Source organism: Rhipicephalus microplus, unplaced genomic scaffold (genome assembly GCF_043290135.1).
Source record: "Rhipicephalus microplus isolate Deutch F79 unplaced genomic scaffold, USDA_Rmic scaffold_45, whole genome shotgun sequence".
In the NCBI taxonomy this organism is placed as follows: Eukaryota; Metazoa; Arthropoda; class Arachnida; order Ixodida; family Ixodidae; genus Rhipicephalus; species Rhipicephalus microplus.
In genome coordinates this window covers 3141758-3151672 of record NW_027464618.1, presented here as the reverse complement: position 1 = coordinate 3151672, position 9915 = coordinate 3141758, and the positions used below count along the sequence as shown (strand labels likewise).

Sequence of the window (9915 nt, the reverse complement as noted above, 5' to 3'; positions counted from 1 at the left end):
TTTTTCTTTGCACTGATAGCTTTGATGGAATGTTCTGACGGTCGTGAGAGAGCTGGACGATTGCCTCCGTGGCGCAATCGGATAGCGCGTTCGGCTGTTAACCGAAAGGTTGGAGGTTCGAGCCCTCCCGGGCGCGTTGTCTCGCTTCTTTTTTTTTGCACTGATAGCTTTGATAGAATGTTGTGACGGTCGTGAGAGAGCTGGGGGATTGCCTCCGTGGCGCGATCGACTAGCGCGTTCGGCTGTTAACCGAAAGGTTGGAGGTTCGAGCCCTCCCGGGGGCGTTGTCTCGGTTGTTTTTTCTTTGCGCTGATAGCTTTGATGGAATGTTCTGACGGTCGTGAGAGAGCAGGACGATTGCCTCCGTGGCGCGATCGGCTAGCGCATTCGGCTGTTAACCGAAAGGTTGGAGGTTCGAGCCCTCCCGGGGGCGAGGTGTCGCTTTTTGTTCTTTGCACTGATAGCTTTGATAGAATGTTCTGACGGTCGTGAGAGAACAGGACGATTGCCTCCGTGGCGCAATCGGCTAGCGCATTCGGCTGTTAACCGAAAGGTTGGAGGTTCGAGCCCTCCCGGGGGCGAGGTGTCGCTTTTTGTTCTTTGCACTGATAGCTTTGATAGAATGTTCTTACGGTCGTGAGAGAGCAGGACGATTGCCTCCGTGGCGCAATCGGCTAGCGCATTCGGCTGTTAACCGAAAGGTTGGAGGTTCGAGCCCTCCCGGGGGCGAGGTGTCGCTTTTTGTTCTTTGCACTGATAGCTTTGATAGAATGTTCTGACGGTCGTGAGAGAGCAGGACGATTGCCTCCGTGGCGCAATCGGCTAGCGCATTCGGCTGTTAACCGAAAGGTTGGAGGTTCGAGCCCTCCCGGGGGCGTTCTCTCGCTTCTTTTTTCTTTGCGCTGATAGCTTTGATGGAATGTTCTGACGGTGGTAAGAGAGCAGCACGACTGCCTCCTTGGCGCGATCGGCTAGCGCGTTCGCCTGTTACCCGAAAGGTTGGAGGTTCGAGCCCTCCCGGGGGCGTTGTCTCGCTTCTTTTTTCTTTGCGCTGATAGCTTTGATGGAATGTTCTGACGGTCGTGAGAGAGCAGGATGATTGCCTCCGTGGCGTAATCGGCTAGCGCATTCGGCTGTTAACCGAAAGGTTGGAGGTTCGAGCCCTCCCGGGGGCGAGGTGTCGCTTTTTTTTCTTTGCGCTGACAGCTTTGGAGGAAATGTTCTGACTGTGGTGAGACAGCAGCACGACGGCCTCCGTGGCGCAATTGGCTTGCGCGTTCGGCTCTTAACGGAAAGGTTGGAAGTTCGAGCCCTCTCGGGGGCGTTGTGTCGCTTTTTTTCTTTGCGCTGACAGCTTTGCAGAAAAGTTTTGACAGTGGTGCGAGACCAGCACGACTGCCTCCGTGGCGCAATTGGCTAGCGCGTTCGGCTGTTAACCGAAAGGTAGGAGGTTCGAGCCCTCCCGGGGGCGTTGTGTCGCTTTCTTTCTTTGCGCTGATAGCTTTGGAGAAATGTTCTGACGGTGGCAAGAGAGCAGCACGATTGCCTCCGTGGCGCAATCGGCTAGCGCATTTGGCTGTCAACCGAAAGGTTGGAGGTTAGAGCCCTCCCGGTGGCGGTGTGTCGCTATTTTTTTTCTTTCCGCTGATAGCATTGAAAAAAAGTTCTGACGGTGGTAAGAGAGCAGCACGATTGCCTCCGTGGCGCAGTCGGCTAGCTCGTTGGGCTGTTAACCGAAAGGTTGGAGGTTCGAACCCTCCCGGGGGCGTTGTGTCGCTTTTATTCTTTGCGCTGATAGCTTTGGAGAAATGTTCTGACGGTGGCAAGAGAGCAAGCTGCACGACTGCCTCCGTGGCGCAATCGGCTAGCGCGTTCGGCTGTTAACCGAAAGGTTGGAGGTTCGAGCCCTCCCGGGGGCGTCTTCTCGCTTCTTTTTTCTTTGCGCTGATAGCTTTGATGGAATATACTGACGGGCGTGAGAGAGCTGGATGATTGCCTCCGTGGCGCAATCGGATAGCGCGTTCGGCTGTTAACCGAAAGGTTGGAGGTTCGAGCCCTCCTGGGGGCGAGGTGTCGCTTTTTTTTCTTTGCACTGATAGCTTTGATAGAATGTTCTGACGGTCGTGAGAGAGCAGGACGATTGCCTCCGTGGCGCAATCGGCTAGCGCATTCGGCTCTTAACCGAAAGGTTGGAGGTTCGAGCCCTCCCAGGGGCGTTGTATCGCTTCTTTTTTCTTTGCGCTGATAGCTTTGATGGAATGTTCGGACGGTCGTGAGAGAGCTGGACGATTGCCTCCGTGGCGCAATCGGATAGCGCGTTCGGCTGTTAACCGAAAGGTTGGAGGTTCGAGCCCTCCCGGGCGCGTTGTCTCGCTTCTTTTTTCTTTGCACTGATAGCTTTATGGAATGTTCTGATGGTCGTGAGAGAGCTGGACGATTGCCTCCGTGGCGCAATCGGCTAGCGCATTCGGCTGTTAACCAAAAGGTTGGAGGTTCGAGCCCTCCCGGGGGCGTTCTCTCGCTTCTTTTTTCTTTGCGCTGATAGCTTTGATGGAATGTTCTGACGGTCGTGAGAGAGCAGGACGATTGCCTCCGTGGCGCAATCGGCTAGCGCGTTCGGCTGTTAACCGAAAGGTTGGAGGTTCGAGCCCTCCCGGGGGCGAGGTGTCGCTTTTTTTTCTTTGCGCTGACAGCTTTGGAGAAATGTTCTGACTGTGGTGAGACAGCAGCACGACGGCCTCCGTGGCGCAATTGGCTAGCGCGTTCGGCTCTTAACGGAAAGGTTGGCAGTTCGAGCCCTCCCGGGGGCGTTGTGTCGCTTTTTTTCTTTGCGCTGACAGCTTTGCAGAAAAGTTTTGACAGTGGTGAGAGACCAGAACGACTGCCTCCGTGGCGCAATTGGCTAGCGCGTTCGGCTTTTAACCGAAAGGTTGGAGGTTCGAGCCCTCCCGGGGGCGTTGTGTCGCTTTTTTTTTCTTTGCGCTGATAGCTTTGGAGAAATGTTCTGACGGTGGCAAGAGAGCAGCACGATTGCCTCCGTGGCGCAATCGGCTAGCGCATTCGGCTGTCAACCGAAAGGTTGGAGGTTAGAGCCCTCCCGGTGGCGGTGTGTCGCTATTTTTTTTCTTTCCGCTGAGAGCATTGAAAAAAAGTTCTGACGGTGGTAAGAGAGCAGCACGATTGCCTCCGTGGCGCTGTCTGCTAGCTCGTTGGGCTGTTAACCGAAAGGTTGGAGGTTCGAGCCCTCCCGGGGGCGGGGTGTCGCTTTTTTTTCTTTGCGCTGACAGCTTTGGAGAAATGTTCTGACGGTGGTAAGAGAGCAGCACGACTGCCTCCGTGGCGCAATCGGCTAGCGCGTTCGGCTGTTAACCGAAAGGTTGGAGGTTCGAGCCCTCCCGGGGGCGTCTTCTCGCTTCTTTTTTCTTTGCGCTGATAGCTTTGATGGAATATACTGACGGGCGTGAGAGAGCTGGATGATTGCCTCCGTGGCGCAATCGGATAGCGCGTTCGGCTGTTAACCGAAAGGTTGGAGGTTCGAGCCCTCCCGGGGGCGTGGTCTCGCTTCTTTTTTCTTTGCGCTGATAGCTTTGATGGAATGTTCTGACGGTCGTGAGAGAGCAGGACGATTGCCTCCTTGGCGCAATCGGCTAGCGCATTCGGCTGTTAACCGAAAGGTTGGAGGTTCGAGCCCTCCCGGGGGCGAGGTGTCGCTTTTTTTTTTCTTTGCGCTGACAGCTTTGGAGAAATGTTCTGACGGTGGTGAGAGAGCAGCACGACGGCCTCCGTGGCGCAATTGGCTAGCGCGTTCGGCTGTTAACCGAAAGGTTGGAGGTTCGAGCCCTCCCGGGGGCGAGGAGTCGTTTTTTTTTCTTTGCGCTGACAGCTTTGGAGAAATGTTCTGACGGTGGTGAGAGAACAGCACGACTGCCTCCGTGGCGCAATATGCTGGCGCGTTCGGCTGTTAACCGAAAGGTTGGAGGTTCGAGCCCTCCCGGGGGCGAGGTGTCACTTTTTTCTTTGTGCTGACAGCTTTGGACAAATGTTCGGACGGTGGTGAGAGAGCAGCACGACTGCCTCCGTGGCGCAATTGGCTAGCGCGTTCGGCTGTTAACCGAAAGGTTGGAGGTTCGAGCCCTCCTGGGGGCGCTGTAGCGGTCTCTTTTCTTTGCGTTGATAGCTTTGGAGGAATGTTCTGACGGTCGTGAGAGTGCAGCATGACTGCCTCCGCGGTGCAATCGGCTAACGAGTTCGGCTCTTAAGCGAAAGGTTGGGGGTTCAAGTCCTCCCGGGGGTGGTGTGTGTTGCTTTTTTTCTTTGCGCTCATAGCTTTGGAGGAATCTTTTGACGGTCGTGAGAGTACAGCACGCCTGCCTCCGCGTCGCACTCGGCTAAGGAGTTCGGCTCTTAAGCGAAAGGTTGGAGGTTCAAGTCCTCCCGGGGGCGGTGTGTGTCGCTTTTTTTTCTTTGCACTGATGGCTTTGGAGGAATGTTCTGACGGTCGTTAGAGTGCAGCACGACTGCCTCCGCAGCGCAATCGGCTAACGAGTTCGGCTCTTAATCGAAAGGTTGGAGGTTCAACCCTCCCGGGGGCGGTGTGTCGCATTTTTTCTTTGCGCTGATAGCTTTGGAGGAATGTTCTGACGTTCGTGAGAGTGCAGCACTACTGCCTTCGTTGCGCAATCGGCTTGCGCGATCGGCTGTTTACCGGAAAGTTGGAGGTTCGAGCCCTCCCGGGAGCGTTGTCTAGCTTCTTTTTTCTTTGCACTGTTAGCTTTGATGGAATGTTCTGACGGTGGTGAGTGCAGCACGACTGCCTTCGTGGCGCAAATGGCTAACGAGTTCAGCTCTTAACCGAAAGATTGGGGGTTGGAGCCCTCTCGGGGGCTGTGTGTCGCATTTTTTCTTTGCGCTGATAGCTTTGGAGGAATGTTCTGACGGTCGTGAGAGTGCAGCACGACTGCCTTCGTTGCGCAATTGGCTTGCGCAATCGGCTGTTAACCGGAAGGTTGGAGGTTCGTGCCCTCCCGGGGGCGTTGTCTAGCTTCTTTTTTCTTAGCACTGTTAGCTTTGATGGAATGTTCTGACGGTGGTGAGAGTGCAGCACGACTGCCTCCGTGGCGAAATTGGCTAGCGAGTTCGGCATTTAACCGAAAGGTCGAAGGTTCGAGCCCTCCCGGGGACAATGTCTTGCTTCTTTTTTCTTTGCACTCTTAGCTTTGATGAAAGGCTCTGACGCTGGTGAGAGTACAGCACGACTGCATCCGTGGCGCAATTGGCTAGCGCGTTCGGCTGTTAACCGAAAGGTTGGAGGTTCGAGCATTCCCGGGGGCGTTGTCTCGCTTCTTTTTTCTTTGCGCTGATAGCTTTGATGGAATGTTCCGACTATCGTGAGAGTGCGCCACGACTGCCTCCGTGGCGCAATCGGCTAACGAGTTCGGCTCTTAACCAAAAGTTTGGAGGTTCAAGTCCTCCCGGGGGTGGTGTGTGTTGCTTTTTTTCTTTGCGCTCATAGCTTTGGAGGAATCTTTTGACGTTCGTGAGAGTACAGCACGCCTGCCTCCGCTTCGCAATCGGCTAAGGAGTTCGGCTCTTAAGCGAAAGGTTGGAGGTTCAAGTCCTCCCGGGGGCGGTGTGTGTCGCTTTTTTTTCTTTGCACTGATGGCTTTGGAGGAATGTTCTGACGGTCGTTAGAGTGCAGCACGACTGCCTCCGCAGCGCAATCGGCTAACGAGTTCGGCTCTTAACCGAAAGATTGGGGGTTGGAGCCCTCCCGGGGGCGGTGTGTCACATTTTTTTCTTTGCGCTGATAGCTTTGGAGGAATGTTCTGACGGTCGTGAGAGTGCAGCACGACTGCCTTAGTTGCGCAATTGGCTTGTGAGATCGGCTGTTAACCGGAAGGTTGGAGGTTCGAGCCCTCCCGGGGGCGTTGTCTAGCTTCTTTTTTCTTTGCACTGTTAGCTTTGATGGAATGTTCTGACGGTGGTGAGAGTGCAGCACGACTGCCTCCGTGGCGAAATTGGCTAGCGAGTTCGGCATTTACCCGAAAGGTCGAAGGTTCGAGCCCTCCCGGGGACGTTGTCTTGCTTCTTTTTTCTTTGCACTCTTAGCTTTGATGAAATGTTCTGACGCTGGTTAGAGTACAGCACGACTGCCTCCGTGGCGCAATTGGCTAGCGCGTTCGGCTGTTAACCGAAAGGTTGGAGGTTCGAGCATTCCCGGGGGCGTTGTCTCGCTTCTTTTTTTCTTTGCGCTGATAGCTTTGATGGAATGTTCTGACTATCGTGAGAGTTCAGCACGACTGCCTCCGCGGCGCAATCGGCTAACGAGTTCGGCTCTTAACCGAAAGGTTGGGGGTTGGAGCCCTCCCGGGGGCGGTGTGTCGCATTTTTTCTTTGCGCTGATAGCTTTGAAGGAATGTTCTGACGGTCGTGAGAGTGCAGCACGACTGCCTTCGTTGCGCAATTGGCTTGCGCGATCGGCTGTTATCCGGAAGGTTGGAGGTTCGAGCCCTCCCGTGGGCGTTGTCTAACTTCTTTTTTCTTTGCACTGTTAGCTTTGATGGAAAGTTCTGACGGTAGTGAGAGTGCAGCACGACTGCCTCCGGGGCGAAATTGCCTACCGAGTTCGAATTTTAACCGAAAGGTCGAAGGTTCGAGCCCTCCCGGGGACGTTGTCTTGCTTCTTTTCTTTTTGCGCTGATAGCTTTGATGGAATGTTCTGACGCTGGTGAGAGTACAGCACGACTGCCTCCGCGGCGCAATTGGCTAAAGAGTTCAGCTCTTGACGGAAATGTTGGAGGTTCGAGCCCTCCCGGGGGCGTTGTCTAGCTTCTTTTTTCTTTGCACTGTTAGCTTTGATGGAATGTTCTGACGGTGGTGAGAGTACAGCACGACTGCCTTCGTGGCGCAATCGGCTAACGAGTTCGGCTCTTAACCGAAAGGTTGAGGGTTGGAGCCCTCCCGGGGGCGGTGTGTCGCATTTTTTCTTTGCGCTGATAGCTTTGAAGGAATGTTCTGACGGTCGTGAGAGTGCAGCACGACTGCCTTCGTTGCGCAATTGGCTTGCGCGATCGGCTGTTAACCGAAAGGTTGGAGGTTCGAGCCCTGCAGGGGGCGTTGTCCAGCTTCTTTTTTCTTTGCACTCTTAGCTTTGATGGAATGTTCTGACGGTCGTGAGAGAGCAGGACGATTGCCTCCGTGGCGCAATCGGCTAGCGCAATCGGCTGTTAACCGAAAGGTTGGAGGTTCGAGCCCTCCCGGGGGCGAGGAGTCGTTTTTTTTCTTTGCGCTGACAGCTTTGGAGAAATGTTCTGACGGTGGTGAGAGAGCAGCACGACTGCCTCCGTGGTGCAATTGGCTAGCGCGTTCAGCTGTTTACCGAAAGGTTGGAGGTTCGAGCCCTCCCGGAGCGTTGTGTCGCTTTTTTTGTTCGCGCTGATAGCTTTGGAGAAATGTTCTGATGGTGATGAGAGTACAGCTCGACTGCCTCCGGTGCGCATTTGGCTTACGCGAACGGCTGTTAACTGAAAGGTTCGAGGTACGAGCCCTCCCGGGGAGGTTGTCTTGCTTCTTTTTTCTTTGCGCTGATAGCTTTGATGGAATGTTCTGATGGTGGTGAGAGAGCAGCACGATTGCCTCCGTGGCGCAATCGGCTAGCGCATTCGGCTGTCAACCGAAAGGTTGGAGGTTCGAGCATTCTCGGGGGCGTTGTCTCGCTTCTTTTTTCTTTGCGCTGATAGCTTTGATGGAATGTTCCGACTATCGTGAGTGTGCGCCACGACTGCCACCGTGGCGTAATCGGCTAACGAGTTCGGCTCTTAACCAAAAGTTTGGAGGTTCAAGTCCTCCCGGGGGTGGTGTGTGTTGCTTTTTTTTCTTTGCGCTCATAGCTTTGGAGGAATCTTTTGACGGTCGTGAGAGTACAGCACGACTGCCTCCGCAGCGCAATCGGCTAACGAGTTCGGCTCTTAACCGAAAGGTTGGAGGTTCGACCCTCCCTGGGGCGGTGTGTCGAATTTTCTCTTTGCGCTGATAGCTTTGGAGGAATGTTCTGACGTTCGTGAGAGACCAGCACGACTGCCTTCGTTGCGCAATCGGCTTGCGCGATCGGCTGTTAACCGGAAGGTTGGAGGTTCGAGCCCTCCCGGGAGCGTTGCCTAGCTTCTTTTCTCTTTGCACTGTTAGCTTTGATGGAATGTTCTGACGCTGGTGAGAGTACAGCACGACTGCCTCCGCGGCGCAATTGGCTAAAGAGTTCAGCTCTTGACGGAAATGTTGGAGGTTCGAGCCCTCCCGGGGGCGTTGTCTAGCTTCTTTTTTCTTTGCACTGTTAGCTTTGATGGAATGTTCTGACGGTGGTGAGAGTACAGCACGACTGCCTTCGTGGCGCAATTGGCTAACGAGTTCGGCTGTTAACCGAAAGGTTGGAGGTTCGAGCCCTCCCGGGGGCATTGTCTCGCTTCTTTTTTCTTTGCACTGATAGCTTTGATAGAATGTTCTGACGGTCGTGAGGGAGCAGGACGATTGCCTCCGTGGCGCAATCGGCTAGCGCATTCGGCTGTTAACCGAAAGGTTGGAGGTTCGAGCCCAACCGGGGTCGAGGTGTCGCTTTTTTTTCTTTGCGCTGACAGCTTTGGAGAAATGTTCTGACGGTGGTGAGAGAGCAGCACGACGGCCTCCGTGGCGCAATTGGCTAGCGCTTTCGGCTGTTAACCGAAAGGTTGGAGGTTCAAGCCCTCCCGGGGGCGAGGAGTCGTTTTTTTTTTGCGCTGACAGCTTTGGAGAAATGTTGTGACGGTGGTGAGAGAGCAGCACGGCTGCCTCCGTGGCGCAATATGCTGGCGCGTTCGGCTGTTAACCGAAAGGTTGGAGGTTCGAGCCTTCCCGGGGTCGAGGTGTCACTTTTTTCTTTGCGCTGACAGCTTTGCAGAAAAGTTTTGACGGTGGTGAGAGACCAGCACGACTGCCTCCGTGGCGCAATTGGCTAGCGCGTTCGGCTGTTAACCGAAAGGTTGGAGGTTCGAACCCTCCCGGGGGCGTTGTGTCGCTTTTATTCTTTGCGCTGATAGCTTTGGAGAAATGTTCTGACGGTGGCAAGAGAGCAAGCAGCACGACTGCCTCCGTGGCGCAATCGGCTAACGAGTTCGGCTCTTAACCGAAAGATTGGGGGTTGGAGCCCTCCCGGGGGCGGTGTGTCGCATTTTTTCTTTGCGCTGATAGCTTTGGAGGAATGTTCTGACGGTCGTGAGAGTGCAGCACGACTGCCTTCGTTGCGCAATTGGCTTGCGCGATGGGCTGTTAACCGGAAGGTTGGAGGTTCGAGCCCTCCCGGGGGCGTTGTCTAGCTTCTTTTTTCTTTGCACTGTTAGCGTTGATGGAATGTTCTGACGGTGGTGAGAGTGCAGCACGACTGCCTCCGTGGCGAAATTGCCAAGCGAGTTCGGCATTTAACCGAAAGGTCGAAGGTTCGAGCCCTCCCGGGGACGTTGTCTGTCTTCTTTTTTCTTTGCACTCTTAGCTTTGATGAAATGTTCTGACGCTGGTGAGAGTACAACACGACTGCATCCGTGGCGCAATTAGCTAGCGCGTTCGGCTGTTAACCGAAAAGTTGGAGGTTCGAGCATTCCCGGGGGCATTGTCTCGCTTCTTTTTTCTTTGCGCTGATAGCTTTGATGGAATGTTCTGACTATCGTGAGAGTGCAGCACGACTGCCTCCGCGGCGCAATCGGCTAACGAGTTCCGCTCTTAACCGAAAGGTTGGGGGTTGGAGCCCTCCCGGGGGCGGTGTGTCGCATTTTTTCTTTGCACTGTTAGCTTTGATGGAATGTTCTGACGGTGGTGAGAGTTCAGCACGACTGCCTCCGTGGCGAAATTGGCTAGCGAGTTCGGCATTTAACCGAAAGGTCGAAGGTTCGA

General features: G+C 54.6%; 31 non-coding genes across 31 annotated transcripts; all 31 read left to right on the top strand.

Moving 5' to 3' along the window:
* The first annotated feature begins 62 nt into the window (after positions 1-62).
* TRNAN-GUU (transfer RNA asparagine (anticodon GUU)) lies at positions 63-136 on the top strand. Its single transcript has one exon. It is a non-coding gene; the product is annotated as a tRNA-Asn (tRNA).
* Positions 137-210: 74 nt separating this feature from the next.
* TRNAN-GUU (transfer RNA asparagine (anticodon GUU)) lies at positions 211-284 on the top strand. The gene has a single exon. It is a non-coding gene; the product is annotated as a tRNA-Asn (tRNA).
* A 75-nt stretch (positions 285-359) lies between these two features.
* TRNAN-GUU (transfer RNA asparagine (anticodon GUU)) lies at positions 360-433 on the top strand. The gene has a single exon. It is a non-coding gene; the product is annotated as a tRNA-Asn (tRNA).
* Positions 434-507: 74 nt separating this feature from the next.
* TRNAN-GUU (transfer RNA asparagine (anticodon GUU)) lies at positions 508-581 on the top strand. Its single transcript has one exon. It is a non-coding gene; the product is annotated as a tRNA-Asn (tRNA).
* Positions 582-655: 74 nt separating this feature from the next.
* TRNAN-GUU (transfer RNA asparagine (anticodon GUU)) lies at positions 656-729 on the top strand. Its single transcript has one exon. It is a non-coding gene; the product is annotated as a tRNA-Asn (tRNA).
* Positions 730-803: 74 nt separating this feature from the next.
* TRNAN-GUU (transfer RNA asparagine (anticodon GUU)) lies at positions 804-877 on the top strand. Its single transcript has one exon. It is a non-coding gene; the product is annotated as a tRNA-Asn (tRNA).
* Positions 878-1101: 224 nt separating this feature from the next.
* Positions 1102-1175, top strand: TRNAN-GUU (transfer RNA asparagine (anticodon GUU)). The gene has a single exon. It is a non-coding gene; the product is annotated as a tRNA-Asn (tRNA).
* Positions 1176-1250: 75 nt separating this feature from the next.
* Positions 1251-1324, top strand: TRNAK-CUU (transfer RNA lysine (anticodon CUU)). Its single transcript has one exon. It is a non-coding gene; the product is annotated as a tRNA-Lys (tRNA).
* Positions 1325-1397: 73 nt separating this feature from the next.
* On the top strand, positions 1398-1471 carry TRNAN-GUU (transfer RNA asparagine (anticodon GUU)). The gene has a single exon. It is a non-coding gene; the product is annotated as a tRNA-Asn (tRNA).
* A 73-nt stretch (positions 1472-1544) lies between these two features.
* On the top strand, positions 1545-1618 carry TRNAD-GUC (transfer RNA aspartic acid (anticodon GUC)). Its single transcript has one exon. It is a non-coding gene; the product is annotated as a tRNA-Asp (tRNA).
* A 76-nt stretch (positions 1619-1694) lies between these two features.
* Positions 1695-1768, top strand: TRNAN-GUU (transfer RNA asparagine (anticodon GUU)). Its single transcript has one exon. It is a non-coding gene; the product is annotated as a tRNA-Asn (tRNA).
* Positions 1769-1845: 77 nt separating this feature from the next.
* On the top strand, positions 1846-1919 carry TRNAN-GUU (transfer RNA asparagine (anticodon GUU)). The gene has a single exon. It is a non-coding gene; the product is annotated as a tRNA-Asn (tRNA).
* A 75-nt stretch (positions 1920-1994) lies between these two features.
* Positions 1995-2068, top strand: TRNAN-GUU (transfer RNA asparagine (anticodon GUU)). Its single transcript has one exon. It is a non-coding gene; the product is annotated as a tRNA-Asn (tRNA).
* Positions 2069-2142: 74 nt separating this feature from the next.
* Positions 2143-2216, top strand: TRNAK-CUU (transfer RNA lysine (anticodon CUU)). The gene has a single exon. It is a non-coding gene; the product is annotated as a tRNA-Lys (tRNA).
* A 75-nt stretch (positions 2217-2291) lies between these two features.
* Positions 2292-2365, top strand: TRNAN-GUU (transfer RNA asparagine (anticodon GUU)). Its single transcript has one exon. It is a non-coding gene; the product is annotated as a tRNA-Asn (tRNA).
* Positions 2366-2439: 74 nt separating this feature from the next.
* Positions 2440-2513, top strand: TRNAN-GUU (transfer RNA asparagine (anticodon GUU)). Its single transcript has one exon. It is a non-coding gene; the product is annotated as a tRNA-Asn (tRNA).
* Positions 2514-2588: 75 nt separating this feature from the next.
* Positions 2589-2662, top strand: TRNAN-GUU (transfer RNA asparagine (anticodon GUU)). Its single transcript has one exon. It is a non-coding gene; the product is annotated as a tRNA-Asn (tRNA).
* Positions 2663-2883: 221 nt separating this feature from the next.
* On the top strand, positions 2884-2957 carry TRNAK-UUU (transfer RNA lysine (anticodon UUU)). The gene has a single exon. It is a non-coding gene; the product is annotated as a tRNA-Lys (tRNA).
* A 75-nt stretch (positions 2958-3032) lies between these two features.
* TRNAD-GUC (transfer RNA aspartic acid (anticodon GUC)) lies at positions 3033-3106 on the top strand. Its single transcript has one exon. It is a non-coding gene; the product is annotated as a tRNA-Asp (tRNA).
* Positions 3107-3330: 224 nt separating this feature from the next.
* TRNAN-GUU (transfer RNA asparagine (anticodon GUU)) lies at positions 3331-3404 on the top strand. The gene has a single exon. It is a non-coding gene; the product is annotated as a tRNA-Asn (tRNA).
* Positions 3405-3479: 75 nt separating this feature from the next.
* Positions 3480-3553, top strand: TRNAN-GUU (transfer RNA asparagine (anticodon GUU)). Its single transcript has one exon. It is a non-coding gene; the product is annotated as a tRNA-Asn (tRNA).
* A 75-nt stretch (positions 3554-3628) lies between these two features.
* TRNAN-GUU (transfer RNA asparagine (anticodon GUU)) lies at positions 3629-3702 on the top strand. The gene has a single exon. It is a non-coding gene; the product is annotated as a tRNA-Asn (tRNA).
* Positions 3703-3778: 76 nt separating this feature from the next.
* On the top strand, positions 3779-3852 carry TRNAN-GUU (transfer RNA asparagine (anticodon GUU)). Its single transcript has one exon. It is a non-coding gene; the product is annotated as a tRNA-Asn (tRNA).
* Positions 3853-3926: 74 nt separating this feature from the next.
* Positions 3927-4000, top strand: TRNAN-GUU (transfer RNA asparagine (anticodon GUU)). Its single transcript has one exon. It is a non-coding gene; the product is annotated as a tRNA-Asn (tRNA).
* A 72-nt stretch (positions 4001-4072) lies between these two features.
* Positions 4073-4146, top strand: TRNAN-GUU (transfer RNA asparagine (anticodon GUU)). The gene has a single exon. It is a non-coding gene; the product is annotated as a tRNA-Asn (tRNA).
* A 2005-nt stretch (positions 4147-6151) lies between these two features.
* TRNAN-GUU (transfer RNA asparagine (anticodon GUU)) lies at positions 6152-6225 on the top strand. Its single transcript has one exon. It is a non-coding gene; the product is annotated as a tRNA-Asn (tRNA).
* Positions 6226-7191: 966 nt separating this feature from the next.
* TRNAN-GUU (transfer RNA asparagine (anticodon GUU)) lies at positions 7192-7265 on the top strand. Its single transcript has one exon. It is a non-coding gene; the product is annotated as a tRNA-Asn (tRNA).
* A 368-nt stretch (positions 7266-7633) lies between these two features.
* TRNAD-GUC (transfer RNA aspartic acid (anticodon GUC)) lies at positions 7634-7707 on the top strand. The gene has a single exon. It is a non-coding gene; the product is annotated as a tRNA-Asp (tRNA).
* A 669-nt stretch (positions 7708-8376) lies between these two features.
* TRNAN-GUU (transfer RNA asparagine (anticodon GUU)) lies at positions 8377-8450 on the top strand. Its single transcript has one exon. It is a non-coding gene; the product is annotated as a tRNA-Asn (tRNA).
* A 223-nt stretch (positions 8451-8673) lies between these two features.
* Positions 8674-8747, top strand: TRNAN-GUU (transfer RNA asparagine (anticodon GUU)). The gene has a single exon. It is a non-coding gene; the product is annotated as a tRNA-Asn (tRNA).
* A 217-nt stretch (positions 8748-8964) lies between these two features.
* On the top strand, positions 8965-9038 carry TRNAN-GUU (transfer RNA asparagine (anticodon GUU)). Its single transcript has one exon. It is a non-coding gene; the product is annotated as a tRNA-Asn (tRNA).
* The last annotated feature ends 877 nt before the right edge of the window (positions 9039-9915 follow it).